Raw genomic sequence first — 17,072 nt, 5'->3', positions numbered from 1 at the left:
TTTCTGCTATTTCAGATCACAGTCTACCTATAGGCAAGAAAAAGTATCTTTCCAGAAGCAGAAAAACCGTCAACCACAAATACTAGATTTTAAGAGTGAAGTTAATTAATATCAACTACAGGAAGTACTCTGTCCTACTCTTCCTTTTTTTTAGGCAAAGATCAGTTTTCATTTTTAAGCTTCCATGTGCAGCATTGCCACACAACAGGAACTACCATTTTGTTATTATTTATAGCAGGGTAGCAGCTATCACAACCTGCAGTTTTTCTAAGAAGATGCTGGATTTCAAACAGTGGTGTAAAGCAGCTACAACTTGTATGACTGATATCAAAGATGCTGCTTTACTGTAACGAACACCTATTCCTCTTCCTGCTTATAATAAAAAATTAATTAATTAATTAATTAAGGAGCCTTAGGTCTATAACATCTAAATAAAAGGAAACACTGACTTTCCAGCATTCGTGGGGATTCTCGACACTGTAGCAGTCAGAACAGAAAACCACTCATGACTCATCATTCAATTGTGCCTTGGGGTGCAAGTGCTCAAGTAATGAGTTAAGGTAGTTCATTAGAAATTGTATCTCTGCACTCTTCAGCCTCTACTATAGAATTACTGTATGGCAGAGCTCCTTTCCAATTTAGGAAATGTTACACTAATTGGGTATGCAGGCTCACGCTCTCCCATCTCTGATTAATTAGCACCACTCTAGCTCTTCACATCAATCTTGTGAAAACCACTGTGACTGATCTTGTCTCACTTGGAGCTGAAAATTACTTTGCCAATAGCATAACATAATACTTGGGTATAAACAACAACAAGGATGGGACACTCTGATGGCCCCACGATAGCTCCTTTTATGCTGCGCATCTCTCCAGTGCTTTTGAAGACAAAGGACAAGACTTTATGAACAGCCAACAAATGCAAGTCAGAAAAATTAAGACAGCATACTGCACGCCCTTTGTTTTTACAGTGGTGTTTCTAATCAACAGAAGCAGTAGTTTTTGCAGTCCCTGCTTGACAAGGTGACTGCAAAGGTCACTCTGGGCTCCCCTCCCCTCCTCACGAGGAAGAGAAGTCCCATTTAGGAAAGCATTCAGGAGCTTCAGGCGTTCAAGAGTAACTCCTGGAGGATTACTGCTAAGGCTTGACACAGTCAGACTACACAGCATGACCCAGAGCCACTCTGCTGCACTTTCCTTTCTTAAACTTTGGAAAAGACTTTCTTTCTCTTGCCCAGCAGCCATTTCGAACACATGCAAAGGAACAACATGAAGTGCAAAATGTTTTTTCTCACATTGTCTTTTGCTACTGACAAGTCAAATGGTTGAGCCAAAAAATGTCAGCAAGACAGAGATGAAGGCTGATGATTTCAGGGCAGGAGTGAAGTTTCAGGCAGAATCTCCCAGTTGGGCCAGACTGCTTTTATCACATGTATCACAACTCCCAGGCTAGCCTAAGGCTGAGCAGCTCAGCTCTGTGCCTTCCAGCTCCCAGCCCCGTTGTTTTACACTTGCAACTTTCTTCCAGTCATCAGCCCAGATTTCACAGGCCAGATTGTCTTGCTCTGAATTCACTTACTAGTTTTAACCCAGAATTTATTAAGCTCCTTAAGCTGTATGTTTCCGAACAAACCTGCAAGAAAGGTTTTGCAGCTAATAACAGCCTTTCTCTAATCTCTTCAGAGCAGCGCAGCCTTCCAGCTGAGTGTCCTTCTATTAAAGGCTTGTGCTCCAAGACACAAAATACAACAATTCAAAGGAGACGAGATCTACCTCAGTTCCTTCCCCATCATGTTTTAGCAATGTTTCAGGAATTTCTGCATGGCCCCCTGCATTGACACAGGAAGGTATGCAGCAGACCAATGGGAACAACAGCAGCTCTTGCTGGTTCACAAGCACCAGGTGACTCCTGTGCCTGAGAGCCCCTTCACCCCCTGGTCCTGATGAAGCAGCTCACGTGGAGGAGAGAACGTGCACCCCTGCTGCAAGGACCAACAGATCTCCCTCCCAAGGAGGCGGCCAGATCCCAGCAGCAGGGTCATCGCCGTGACCGTATGTGTGCTTGTTTTGGCTCTCTTGCCAAGAACTCGAAGAGAAGTCCTGCATTTCTGTTACAGTTGTAGGAACAGGGTGAGGAACAGATTTTCCATTAAGCTGAAAAGATTTTAAAACCAGCTATTACCAAAAGGTTTACAAAGGCTGAGATTTTAAAAGTGTCCTGAGGGAAGCAAAGAACCTCTTGGAAATTAATGGGAATTAAATGTCCAAAAGCCATGGGCAATTCTGAAAATCCTATCCAAGTATCTAATACTTCTATCTGCCAGAGACACTAACATTTAAAACAAAAGTGATTTTATCACCGGCTAAGAGCCAGTTTAAGTGAAAGAATTATAAAATATTAAACCAATTAGTCTGTTTGACAACTTGACATTGATTCTTCCCAGACGATGAGCAGGCTGCAGCATGGCAGGAAACAGCACAAGCATGATATAAAATGAGAAGCAACTTCTAAGAAGTCTCAGAAAACTGCAGGTCAGAACCCAGACCTGTGTGTGATGAAATAAGCATTTCTTCGTATTTGGCAAGTATAATGTAGGTATTTATTACCTAAGCATAAGATTTATGGTCCCCTTAACTACTCATTAAATTGCTTGGACATGCTTAGCTTTATAAATGACGTGAATAGCTAATGACTTCTTTTGTGCTTCTGTCTTCTTTTTTTGTCACCTAAAACAAAGGTCTCATATTTACATTAAGGATATCTTAGGGGAGCACAGACTAACCTTGCTCAGAGCCTTTTCTTACATAACTCACTCCAGCAGATCACACGTGAGGAAAGGAAACTGGCTCAGCGCAGGTAGAACCAAGCCATGCCCATTTGAGTGGTACAGGAAAATTAAATTTAAGTTTCATTTTACACGGGGAAAGAAACCCATAACCTTTGAGAGCTATATAAAAGGTCATGGCAGTAAACAACGGGGACTCTGAGACACAACTGTTAAGCATTCCCTATGCAATATAGCACACAGTGTTTCTAAAAGAAAAGGAAGAAATGGGGACATTAAGAAGCACATTTTCCTGCTACTTCAAACGCTACGGTTAAAATCATCCTTGCTTCCTCATTTGACCTGTGAAATTAAGCTCTGTGCATTCCAGCCCACACACGCACGTTTCCGTACAGTCACGCTTTGTACAGAACTGCCCTGTCTGCTGTGCCTACAATTGCTTTCACTGGGACCTGAAGTGGGATCGTAACCAATCCCACCCACCGAGGAGAAGACGCCAAAGCAGCACTTCACCACAATTCCCCAGACCTCTATTTTCGACAACTGTGACGTTGTAACTAAGAAGATTCAATTAAACAGATTCTTTAGGCTTACTCATCCAGTGCTTTATGAACCATCTCACCTCTTATCAGGCTAAACCAGATATTTATTATAACAATAAGGAGATTTCATACTAATGTCTCACATTCACTGAAGCCCAGAGATATTAAACAAGATCATTTACCGCTGTCTGCTGCCATTTAAAGAACTACATTCAGAAAATGTGAGGTGTTTAAAGGTTAATTTGGATTAATGTCACTGGATTTTGCTTCCTTCTCCCAATCTTTGGCTCCCGTACTTCCTCAGGACCTTTCAGCTCAGGGGGAACAAAGCCTGGACACACATGGAAGCCAATTGACTGCTCTGCACAAAGACCTAGGGCTGCCCAGGCTGCAGGGCTGAACACTGCAGGGTTCACAGAAAAGGCAAAGGGTTTAAAGAATAATGCAGCACAGTTTTCCTCCACACTGAGCTAGCAATCGTCTGCAGAGCTAACAAAGAGTACCAGTAGGCAAGGACCAAGAAACACGTGACAAAAGGGTACCAGCAAAGGAATACAATCAGATTCCAAATAGGGAATGAGTAAGTAACTATGCAAATTGAAATCTGGAATTTCTTTATTTCCTTGTTTTTGGAGAAAGGTGAACTAACAATATATAACAGACCAGATAATGAGAATGCCAGATGGCTGAACTTTGTGGAATTTTGGAAATGAAAAGCTAGAGTGCGCAGTACAGAATGAGTGTACAGAAAGGGAACGGCAATAGCATGTAAGAACTTATGCAGAGGAAGACAGATCATGTTAAAACCATGCACCCTTTCTTCTTAGAGCAGCACCAATCAGCAGGCCCTTGTATACGACTCCCTCTATACAAGGGGTAAGTAAGTACTACCTTGTCACCCACTGCTCTAAGGCATCAAGTGTCCCTGCCATAAGAAGACACTTACTTCCATGTAAACCAATTGATACTTTCTATATATTTTCCTACTCCTACATCTTTTAATGTCGCTGTTCCTTCCTACCAAAATAAAAATCAATGCGTAAGCATCCATACAATCATTTCCCTCACTGTATCTTGTTTGTTAGCAGAGCTCCTGTTGGCAATGCAGTTATTTATGGGGAATACTACAGCCACCTTTTTTTTGTTCTCCAGCTGCTCAGCCCCAATACTGCAAACAGTGCTGCAGGAGGGATTTATTCACCGAAGTCAGCTTCAGTTTAAAAATAAGCTGCACTTTATTACCAGAGCACATATCCACTTTACAATGGGAATTAAATAGTGCATTTAATATAAAAAAACAGAAGTGTTTTCCTAAGTTGACATCAGTAATTATGCACACGTTTCTTCCATGGGACATATTCTGGGTCAGGCTGCCTGTATTGGAGTGTAAGATTTTCTCCATCATCACTTCCCATCTCCCCAAGCACAGAAGATGAATCACAACAGAGATATAACCACAGAGCTCTGCTCACTCTGCACCTCACAGCACCACGCTATGCCAACCCTGCAGGTGCAACAGCAATACTGACTGCAACAGAGAGCTCATATCTGGATGGAAAGCTGATTTCATAAATGATGAGGTATAGCTGAGGAGGAGATTGCATGAGGAAGCTGGGGCAGTACACAGGATTTCTGTGGAGAGGTGCTACACAGCAGGATGCAGAAAAGTACGTGTTTGTCTGCCCAGTGCATAAATTGCTTTGGTAGCTCCTGAAGTGCTTAAACCATGGGAGTGTCCTCAGACAGCAATGCAAAATTACACTAGTATGCAAGCACTGTCCCACTGTGATGATTGCAAAAGAATTCATGCTCAAGCCCTTTTCCTGAGCTAGTGAGCAGTGAAACAAGCCTCACTTCTACAGCAAATGGAAGGGAGAAAGCAAGCATTTAAGTTAGTTATCTGGCAAAGAGGGTCATTCCATAGTACAGAAAACAAGACATGGATGTGGTAGTGAAATTGCATGGCATTAGTATTATTTGTATACTGTGACCTACGTGCCCCCATCAGCTCTGAGATTCCATGGGCAAGGTGCTCTATGAACACACAAGAGGAAAACCTGGGTACAACAACGAACTCTGAAGAAGAAAGTGCAAGCGTGATGCAGACTGTAAGATACTGCCTTTATTCAGCGGTATTTGTCTTCTCAAAGGCAAGAAATGAATGATGACTTCAGAAAGAATCTAAAAAAACAAAGTTAAAACAGATTCTCCATTCAAAAGCCTTTCCCTTCCCAATTTAGAAATAGTATTTTCTTCCCTCTCTCACAGAAACTCCAATGGTATAAATCTGTGGCAGCAAAACAGCCTCGGCATCCTGGAAAGAACTCAGCCAGCACAGCAGCTCAACCACCATGTATTCCAATCCCATTATTTTCCATTCTTAACTTAACCATCAAATATTTTCCGATGCCAGAGAGTTTTCACTGCCAGAGAGCTATTTTCTGCTTTGTACTCATCATTCAGATAAACAAGAGATGAAGAAGAGGTTAGCATAAGGTTCTGGAACTGTAGAAACAAACAAGTAAATGATAGACTGTTTCTTAAAATGTGCTTATCTAAAAATCATGTAATACCTTTTAGTGGTTAGGGTTTCCGCTTGTTTTGCTTTTAAATTAACAGAAAAAAGACACTCTCCTTAATGACTCTTCCATGGAATAAGATTAACCAAGAACATACTGGTGGTAAGGTTCAAAAGATGACACTCGCTGTGAAACTATTTTTAAGGAAGTCTTGGGCCCCAGATAGATTCAGCTAACAACCTCTTCAATAAAACTACAATTTCTCCCAACTCTGCAGTCCTGAAGACCTTCAATAATAGCACTTTTGTCTTCAAATCATTTGCTACATGTCCTGCAATACTGACCTCACGCTTCATCACCAAGGGCATCTGCTTTGACTAAAATTGCTAGTCTGAACTTGGCAGATATTAGGGATTTGGCTCCAATACTGAATCACGTATTCTACTGCATGGGATGAGAAAAAGGCACTGCAAAATCATTTGTCATCTACTGAATGAAAAGAGACATTTCAGTCTTGGATTCTGCCTACTCATCTACAGTCCTCAGCACCAGAATGGTGAGAAGAAACACGAGGTCCTCACAGCACACCCAACACCAGCTGGCTATCAGCATTCATCAGCATGCATTACATGTGCTTAGTACTTAAGACACCTCGTACGAAAACTAAAGTTTTTAGAAGTTGTGTAGACATTTATATCCTTTCTCAGAACACACCGCATGATTACATGTGCAAGAATGCTTTGATATTTTGTAAAGTTGTGGTGGTATTTAGTCTGCATTCCTGAAACCTTTTCATTACCTGCACTCATCAGCAGACAAAATGAAAAGATTCAGCAGAAAGTTCAAAATGCTTTTGCACAACACAACTGAGAAGAATCTTTTCTTTAATCCCACCACTTCTTTTCATAAAAGCTGATGTTATCACCCCTAACCAAAGATCTGGCCTTCTTTCTAGCCAATGAATAAATCCATCACTCTCAACACTAAGTGTCAAGATCCACTCCCAACCCCGTTTCTTGGGAAAGTTGTTTTTACATAAGGAGTTGGTTGTCTCAGTCATTCTTTGCCCCCAAAAACCTTAGGAGTTCAAATAAGGCATGCTCTGAAAGTAATGCCTCCTATTTTATTATATTGGCTCGTAACATCAGAGGTGGAAGTTGGTGATATATCAGTAGAGGTTGAACCTTCTCACCAGTATTCCATGACATTCTGTTGCTTTATGACAGATGGCAGCAGAGGGTCAGCCTGACAAAATGGCATCTGAAATGGAAGTGCATATGGAACAAAAGATGTGTCATTGAATTCCTCCATTCAGAAAGAACAACAGCCATTGACATTCATCAATGCTTGCTAAACGTTTATGGAGACCAGACAGAGGATGTGAGCACAGTGAGGCTGCAGATGGTGTATTTCAGCAGTGGTGACAGCAGCTCACCTCTACCAGCGCAGATTTCTAAGAGCATAGCATGCTCACTGCTGGTGAAAATGCATAGCTAGTGGTGGTGACAGTTGAAAAACAGTGCTTTGTAGCTGAGAACCTGCTCTTATCAAGTAGTGATTTTGTTCTCTTTGTACCTCCTGTAGTTTCCATGGAAACAAATAAGAGGCATTACTTCCAGAGCAACCTATGTAACATATGTTCAATAACAAACCTCAAGCTGAACAATGAATTGAGCTTATTCATATAGAAAAGGAAAAAAAGGTAGAACAACTTATAAATTACTACCATAACCTCAAATCATTAATTGAGCCCAGAACATTATCTATTTTCATCCTGAAGAAATTTAGGATAAGCCATGGTTTCCTGTTTTAGGGTGGTGTCCAAAACTGTTCAGAGGTCTGCAAAAGCAATCTTTCTACTTCTGTTTGAAAAGACATGCTTGGAGTTTTTCCCATTAAAAGAGGAAATGGGTTTGTCTGAAGTGCAAAACCTTTGTATTCTTCAAAGAATACAAACAACTAAACAACATAACTTTTTCAGAGGGAGTCAGAGGAGGAGAAGGGAAGTGCTCCTTAGAAGACTGGGTTTTTATCTTGATGCCATAAGTAGACTTAAATATGCAGTCTGACTAATATTTGTTTAACTCTGAGCTTCACTAAAGTAATTAGTTTAATATACAACACATTTAGATGGCAGAACAGCAGGAATGTTCTGTTTTAAATACAACAATGAAATGAAACTTTCCCAAATAACTCCTAATCTTGAAAGATAAAACTGCTATTTAGGTTTACACTAGCAGAATACAAAATGGTTTCCTGAGATAATCTGCACAGTAACTACACGTTATAAAGGAGCTGCAAGACAAGAGCCATTTTTTATTTTAAATTACTCCAACCAGTCACCTCTGCGTTCTGAGGTTTCCCTGGTTGCTGTTCATTCTCATTTTAAACAACTGCAGGTAGTTGTCATCGTGATGCTGCTCTTTGGAAATACGCTATGCTGCAACCCAGAATGGAGGATGACCACAAGCCTGAGAAGTGGCCACCTCCCATATAGCCCAGAGAAACCTGTTGCTCAGGCACAAGAGCACTGGTCCATGGCTGTAGGCACCTGAGACAGGATGGGATGCCTTGAAGGACCTGCTCACTTGGGAAGGGACAAAGTTGTAGGACGTTGCCTTTTAGTACAAGCCCTCGATTTGCAAGCATTGGCGTTCACACTTTGTGGGCACAGGCTAAAATGTTTTTGACTTTGACAGAAGCATATACCCAAAGGCTACATGCTGCAAGATGATTCACGGTGCACTTCACATTATTCATGAACTGTCCTCCCCAGCTCATGCTTCCCTCTTCATTAAGAAAAAGATACATTTTCCACCAGTCACCATCTCACCCAAAGGACAAAGAAAACCCCAACACAACTGCACAGAAGAAACTGGGATTTTTGCAAAAAGCAAACAAACAACATCACCAAAAAACAAAAAAGTGGAAAAATCTCAGCAGGAGCAGCCTACCTCTGGGCTTACCTAGGGTGTAAAATGACTAAAAGAAAAGCTAACGAGCACCCAGGAAGAGGGCCAGCCATAGCTAAGAACTGTAGTCTGGAATTCGGAACCAAGGGGACTTTTACTGCCAAGCATACATCATGAGCTTTTCCAATGACTGTTCATCTATAGGAGCCAGCTAAAAAGTACACTCCACTTGTCCTGCAAACATTCTTCCAGTACTGACCTAGAGACTGCAACCTGAAGGGATTATTCCATTTGCATGAAGACTGTGCTTGAAATAGTTATGGAAATCAGCAGCAATGAAATCCTCATCTGCTAATGTATTTACAACTGAAACGGTTGGCAAATATGAATTTCAGAACATTATAAGGAGCCTTACAAAGAAGAACAATTCCATACATTTCATAAAGACACAGCCCCTTATTAATGAATCGCAAAACCGGCAACAAAGACAACCAATTAGTTCATCATCTTAATTTCCTGCTATGGCAAAATTTGTCTCCAGAGTGCGTTCAAAAGCACTATTCAGATCTTAACAAAATTAGTTAACCCTGCAACTCTGTGTGACATAGCAAGAATAAATGGTCTCTTACACAGAAGTAGTTTAAACATTCAGAAAAACAATAAAAATAAAGACCTTGCTTGCAATCAATTTCTTTTTTGCTACCAAATCTCAAAATGCACAATTTTGAGATACCGCAGCTGCCAGGAAGTCTGTTTGGGTTGCAGAGCGAGACCATCTCCCAAGGGTGCAAGAAGCATGACAGAGGACATGGAGACAGCTAAGGTCTTTGAAGGACTCCAGTGAACGGTGCATCTAAAATTCTCAGAGAGGAACATATTGAAAATTATTTGTTTTAATCAAATGCTCAGATGGCTGCACATAACTTCAACCCATCATTCCCACTAGTTATTCTTTTCACTAAAAAACAACAATCTATCACAATCCCTACACTGTATAATGGTCCTTCCTTGCTCCTCCTCTGCAGAGGTTACACATCCTTCTGTAGACCCCTAAGTTCTCATCTTCCACTGTGTGTGTCACTGTATTCTTCAGGTGAACAAGACAAAGTACCACCACCATGTGTATTTCATTTCTGCCCCTCTGACCATCACACTCATCTTCTTTGCACTGCTTCAATTTCCCCCGCACTGCTATGCAGAGATCCTATGATCTAACAAACGGATCGGACATAATTTCTGTTCTCTAGTGACTGACCCAGACACCAAGCCCTGCAAAGATGTGAGGCTCATTAGCCTTAGTGCTACTTCTCTAGCACATCCAGCAGAGGAGCCCTTTCAGCAGGATCCATGAGATTAAGGAACCATGGTTTGGAGCCCACAGCTCCCCTCCTAAAGCAAAAGCTGCAAAGGAAGGTGCCCAGCCCTGCTGAACTGCAGTGAATAGGAATGCAATTGCTTCATCAAGAGGGAAAAGACAAGGCTAGATAAATTCTCATCAGTGTGTTTGCAACAGTACTCTTATATGTCTTTTCTGGCTTTCCACCACATGGAGAAACGATCTGGAGGATTCTGGCAGTCCTGTAAAGAAAGTATTTCCAACATTTTGGCTTTTACTGTGACAAAGCAAAGCTATTAGACAGGCAGTTAAAAGAAGTTAAAGGTATTTACAAAAGAGGTATGTCTGAAATATTTCTGTTGTCAGCTTTCAATTAAATCCCTAGACAGTGTTAAATAGCAGGCATTCCAGTATGTTAAAAAATACATACAGGATATGAATGTTTTTCCTAAGCGTGTAGAGGGTTCACATACTCTTTCTTAAAAGGAACATTCTTGCTGTCTTTGATGTTGTAAATCTTATTATGTAAAACAGTCTGTTGTGTAAAATAAATGATGGCGTGTGATCCTGCAAGAAGCTTAGTGCCCATAAGTCGTTTTAAAGCCAACAGGAATAAAGGCCAGTCAGCATCAAGCAAATTTCTACTGTGAATTTGTGTTGTCAGTTGGTGAATGAAAAACCTTCTGAGAGAATAAAAATTAACGTAAACACAACTTGACCAAATCAGAAGGTAGCAAGCTTGTCAGACTTCTGTGTTCAGGGACAATTGCACCGACTTCTACTTCTGCAGCAAAGATCCAAGCTACCAGTAGGACCGCTCCTCTACAAACCCGATGCAGTAAGAAACTAGCACACTGTTAGCTCTGCACTTTAATCCTTGAAGATCCCAATAAGATGATGTGAGTCCGGTGAATGCACGCATTATGTGATGTCAATGCTGAAAGGAGCTCGCAAGCTGAGTGTGCTTTGGCTCCATCAGTAGGTTTGATGACTAACGTGACAGATCCAGAACTCCATATGTATGGATGCCAATGGCAAACTTCCACTGGTGTACGGAGGACTGGTACACCTCAGGTGGCTATGAGAAGAGACTCAGAAGTGCTATACTGCCTGTGCAAAGTGAAGGACTGATTTCACTCTCAGCTGATGCTGAGCTTACAAACTATTGCATGGTGGCCTTCCATCCAACAGGCCCACGATGTCTTCAGCATCAATCACTTCCCAAGACAGGAGAACAGTTAATTCTCTACATTTTGCCAAACATTGCTTCTCTATAAAGTCTACAAAAAGCTGCAATTAGAGCAAGTTGTTCTACTAGGAGTTGGAGAAGAGCCATTAGTTCATTTTTACTGTCCTCTCAGAGCCAGTACTGATAACTGCTGTCCTCCTTCTCCTACAGGTAAACTGATGGCCAAACGTGGGAAGACTACCTGAATAACCTACCAAATTGTCCTGAGTTTTCTTCTTTCCCTATAAGGGGACCCCAGACACTTGCTGAAAGGATAAATGGTGTGAATCTTCACCTTTCAATCTGGGCCACAGCAGGAGACCATGACCCTGCCATGAGCAACAAGCTTATATTTACCCTGCTCCATAGAAACGGCATATACCAAGCAGATCCTTATTTTAGCTGGTCACTTGGCATAAAAATGATCACACCGTGTTTATTTGCATTTTTAGCTTAATTAACTCTAGCCTCCTGTTATACTTGAGGGAGTTCTAATAAGATGTTAAGAAAGAAGCAGTTCTCGACATACATTGCCTCAGGTTAGTTCAATGCCCCATTAGCCCATCTAATGGCTTCTCATCTGCAAGCTTTTGCACCAGCGTCCTGAAGTCAGCGCAAAGAAAAGCACAGAGGCTAGGAGGTTATCGCTCGTCCTCCTGGACCCTACCTATTCAGTCAAGCATGCTTTAGCCATCAATAAACACTGTTGGTTGCAGTTAAAACTTACCCTGATGAAGATATTAGCAGACATCAGCTACCCAGAGAGATATTCTAAAATACTGTAGTCACTTTGAGGAGGAAAAAAACCAAACCAAAACAAAAAAACCCATAACACTTATCTTAGTAGAAAATCTTTTTCTACGGTGTTTTACTAGATGGTGGAAGTTATATTTTTATCATTTGAATTCTTATATGGCAGTTTCATAGCATTATTCTCAGACACAACGAAAGTACTGTTTATTTTCATCACTTTTGCTATGGAAATCTTCTCTGGTTCCACTGTGGTAACGGACCTCATGCTATGGTGCTTATAACCAAGACTAAGCTGTTTATAACTGATATTTCCAACAGAGAATCTCTGCAGGAATTCACTTTGTTTCTCATCTATTCTTATAGCTCTGTGAAATAACTTCCAGTCCCTACCACCTTCTCACCTTTCTCTCTACAAACCAGGTGGGAATAGTTGAAAATATGGCATATTTAATGTCCACTGCCCAGCAGTGAATAACTCGTGAGTTCAGCTCAGGAATGAGAAATCAGGAGGTTCTTTGTTCTAGAACAGGCATGGGATGAGAGCATCCTTAAGGCAGCAAGGGAAGAAACAGAGCTGTGCTGACTGTTGTCTTTCTGAAAGGTTTAAGATGTTATTGCATGGCTCCTCAGTTGGATGTAGAAAGAAATGGCAACATGGAACAGGAGCACAGGCCTCAGGAATCTATGTGAGAAGTGCTTCTTTCTTTCATCCATTTGAAATAAAAACATTTCCAAAGTTACATATTTAAGCATCACTTGTAGGACAACCCAGTTCATCTACATTAACTGCTTAATAACTGCTGTTAAATCAACAGATTTATAGATTATGAATTCATTATTTATTCCAGTATGAGAAAAACAACAATCAAAATACGTTTAACAATCAAGATACATTATTCAAAGCATAATTACACACACAGGGTGTGACCTTCACACTAAGAGGCACCTTTAACTTCACGTGGTTTGGATGTGAGCAGGGAACAGCTACATAAATCCAATGCTGTCCCAGTGATCCAAACCAGTGGCAGCAGGGGGACCCACAGCTCTGGGCAGCCATGCCACTGCCTCACCACCCTCTGAGTACAGAATTTCCTCTTAACATCTAACCTAAATCTCAGCTAAATGTTTACCTCCTAAATCAGGGTATACAAAATTTTTAAATAATACGAACCCCACCACAAACACAAAAAAATGTTGAAAATAGAGCCTAGTAGCATCATCTAGAGCATGTATTGAAAAGCAAGGCAAAAACTAATTCCAAAGAACGGTTACTCAAAGGGAAAGCAACTGAAGCATTAAAAGATATAATACCAAGTACTTTGTCTTTCTTGGACTGGCTCTGCTGGGTATTTTTGGACTAGCGGCGGCAATACCATTTAATTCTAAATGTGCCAATTTCATTTGGAGAGGAGGGAAAATATAGGAAAAAAGGCTCTGTAGCCCTTGAGATGAAGACAGTGTAATGCTATAGTTTTCTGCAACATCTAGCACAGAGAAGCTATAAGCATAATACAAAAATCACCAGTTTAAACAGATGAAAGTAAAACAGCAGACTTGTTGAGGTTGGCTGAAATACACACACGTATAACATGAGCCAAAATCTGTCTTGTTTGGTTCCTGGGGGCTGGTCAGACACTTATGCTAATATAGAACAACCTTGGGTATCTGAATGTCACGGAGACACAGGATGCATTGCGAGTTGAGGTTTTGGATAACTGAGGTAATTTTCAGAGTAATTAACTAATGTCGGGAGACCCAATCGCGTTCCAAATAACAGGGAAGGTTAGATAATCGAATGCTGCTGTCTTACCACTTATCTTACTGAATACTGTAAAGGTTTTTATTGAAAAGGTTTTACTGAAAAGGAGTTCAAGACCAAATGAGCACAGAGACCATTAATTTCACATGCAAAAAGTACTGCTACAAGGTATTTTGTGCCAAACCACATGCTGCTTGTCTGCCAGAAAACGGGAAAGAGGGTTTGTATCTTGAAAAGAGAACTCCTCCCTCTGAAGAATCTGTCCTGCAGCCCATCCCTGCAGCAGCAGCAGCACCCCCAGCTCTCCAGCTCCCCTTTCCACCTCCAAAACCAAGCCTCTGAGTCACCAAAACTGCAAGTGCTCAATTGGCAGTCTCAGCCTCCTCCTGTCCTTCAGAAATACCCCGCGGTGTCCGGAATTTGCCGGTCCAGGGCTGTGTAATTTACAGTAACAGCTTTCCAGGAACAAGCTGGGGTACAGCTCTGCCAGCAGGGAGGCGTCTGCTCTATACCACGCACAGCACTGCAATGAGGCCTCCAGACCAAAATTCTCTTAGTAATCTTTCCAATCCTGTGCTGAAAGAAGCACGAGTGGCTCTTACAGTGGAGAAAACATTCCTAATCCATGTCTTTATGCTGCTGAAATGCTTTCTGTGGTTTGCAGTTTTTTACAGTACTCAATGGGCAAATGCTCCTTTGCTACAGCTTTCCTTGGGCTGCACTCCATCTCCCTACTTTTGCTCAGCTACCTCTCTCCTCTTTTGCATTTCTTAAACATTTGTAACAATAGCAGCATAACAACACCTGCAACATTGTGCCTATTTTACACAGCAATAATCCACTTCTCTCCTTGAGATAAACTACTAGGGGGAACAAGAGCTAGGTTATTGGCTTGTAAAACAGTGTGATGATAGTATTATTGTCTAAATTAATGTCATTTAACGCTTTACACCACAGTTCCAGAGGTCCCACCTCAAGCATTAATAATGCATTTTGCTTTTTAACATGCCAGAGGGGAGAAGACCGACTTCTGATATCCAGGGATTGCATCAGTAAAACATAACTAATTGGTGCAATCTGCAAGAACTAAACAGGAGGCCTTGATTGTTTCTAACAACAGTTGTTCTTCCCTCCCCCCTCCCTAACCTCTTTCCCTGACCTCCCAATTACAGTCTTTCTGGTTCTTTACGCTGTTCATTTCTGAACAGTGGAAGCAGCTAAAAATACAACTTATTCATGCACATTTTCTGCGCTGAAAAGTATATGCATTACCTTCGAGCTATCTTGTTCTCATTCATACACTCTAGCCCATTTATCAATGCAAGAAACAGAAGCTTTACATAAGAACTACCAAAAAAAAAAAAAAAAAAAAAAAAGACAACAGAACAGGCCCAGCATTGCTAAGACACGGCACCAAGCCCCTGGCTGATAAATTTGCTTATGACAACATTGGTAGTAATTTGATTCAAATTTCAGCAAAGTCAGTGTTGAACTACAGCGGCAACGGGCAGAAAATAGCTGCTGTTCTCAGCTGTTAACCCCATAAGAGCTCCCCGTTTGAACCACAACGTAAGTCCAAGATATTTCCCGGGTGGTGCAGCTTAGACCAGTGAGCAGTGTAAGTGAAGCATGATAAATAGCTGCTGCACTACACCCCCATCAGCCCAAGTCTGCACAGGTCTGGCTGTGGAAACAGAAAGGTCATTCATTACTCTGTGTGAACAAACAGGCGGCACATTTGTGATAAATAATAGCTATTACAGAGCTACAAAACACACTGAGGCTTTCTGCTCCATAGCTGTGCATGACTTCTCCTGTATTAGTCTTTAAATATTAATTATTTAAAATCTGTTTCCTCAATAAAGGCCCCCACACCGTTGTGGATTAAACTCAGAAACCTAGTTATGAATATATGTATATACACATAGACATTTTTAAGCCTTTATTGGGTTATGACAAGCAGGACATAAACTCATGAGTCTCATCTACCACAAAATAAACATGATATACATGGTGTCTCTGCCTTTATTTTCACTCCCCTCATCGGTCACGGTGTAGACCTCAGGACTGTAATAGAAACAGTAATTAGCAAGCCAACTTCTGCTCAGGAAAGTCCTGAAGTGTTACTTCTCAGTGGTTGCTCAGAGCACCCTATCAGGCAAGCTAACAGCCTGCACAGGGCTTTTTTTCCCCACCACCACCACCAGAAGGGCAGGTTGTGCCAGCACAGCTTTCACTTGCTTATCAGCCTTCCAAATCGTATCATAGTCACAGAATGGCTTAGGCTGGAAGGGACCTTAAAGATATCTAGTTCAAATAAATAAAACATCATTTCTGAAAAGTAGGAAAGGCTCTGATGTTTGTTCAAACCTGGTACATGCTGCAGGTGCGAAGAGTCCATCTGATGCTGGCAATGGAAGAATAGTCAATTAAAAAAGAAAAAAAGAGCGTCTACTAAAGCCATAAATTAAGAATTGGAAAACATTTTACTTCTCTAATATTCCTATTAACATAAAGGTATTATCTGGGGTATTCCTGTGGGGTAAATCACCCCTATGGTAAGTTCTTACACTAAAATAGCTTTGCTTTTCATCTACCTTTGTCCAGGATGAAGTAACCACAACCACCTGCAGTACCTGCTGCCCCTTATCCCTTGCTGGGGCACTAAGAAGGAAAGTTCTCCCACACAATGCAATTTCAGCTATAAATCTGCTCACTGTACTGGCCCTCCTGGCACCCAGCCTTGCTGGGTCTCACCTACCCATGCCACAGCTGGAGTCTTCTGCTGCAACGTGTAGCAGGACAACCACCTTTTTTCAAACCATACAGGACTTATGGTTGGATGCATAGGATGGAACTATCTCCTCTTATCAACACCCCCAGCTGCACATGTGCATTCTCACAATGCTGCTGGTACACCAACAAGCATTATTTGTAATCTTGCCATCTCTGCTGGCTTCCAGCCCTGTACTGCTGCCTGCTTTCAGGTGAGGACGAGCCGACCTGCTCCTGAGGAGCACCAGCAGCCACACACCTACAAGGGAAATAAGCAGGCTGCTGCGAGAATGCGAGGACACAAATGCATGAGTGCATGAATCTGATCACAGGAAGAGAGTCCAAGGGCCGTGTGCTACAACACCCAGTAGGAAATTAACTCTCCTGCATTCCCTTCCCAGGTCTCTGCTGAATACACAGCAGCAGCAATTAACTGTTACTGAGGTGGGGAGGGCGGAGGGA

At 41.6% G+C, this 17,072-nt stretch overlaps 1 protein-coding gene and 1 non-coding gene across 3 annotated transcripts in view; both read right to left on the bottom strand.

The window, feature by feature from the left end:
• The window catches only part of PTPRG (protein tyrosine phosphatase, receptor type G), a 374,849-nt gene that overhangs the window by 231,494 nt on the left and 126,283 nt on the right, over window positions 1-17,072 (bottom strand). The window lies entirely within an intron of this gene.
• Window positions 15,422-15,519, bottom strand: MIR1550 (microRNA 1550). Its single transcript, NR_035034.2, has one exon. It is a non-coding gene; the product is annotated as a microRNA 1550 (primary transcript).

Source organism: Gallus gallus, chromosome 12 (assembly GCF_016699485.2).
Source record: "Gallus gallus isolate bGalGal1 chromosome 12, bGalGal1.mat.broiler.GRCg7b, whole genome shotgun sequence".
Taxonomy (NCBI): Eukaryota; Metazoa; Chordata; class Aves; order Galliformes; family Phasianidae; genus Gallus; species Gallus gallus.
Note: the sequence above shows the minus strand (reverse complement) of the source record. Positions and strands in the feature narration are given on the sequence as shown.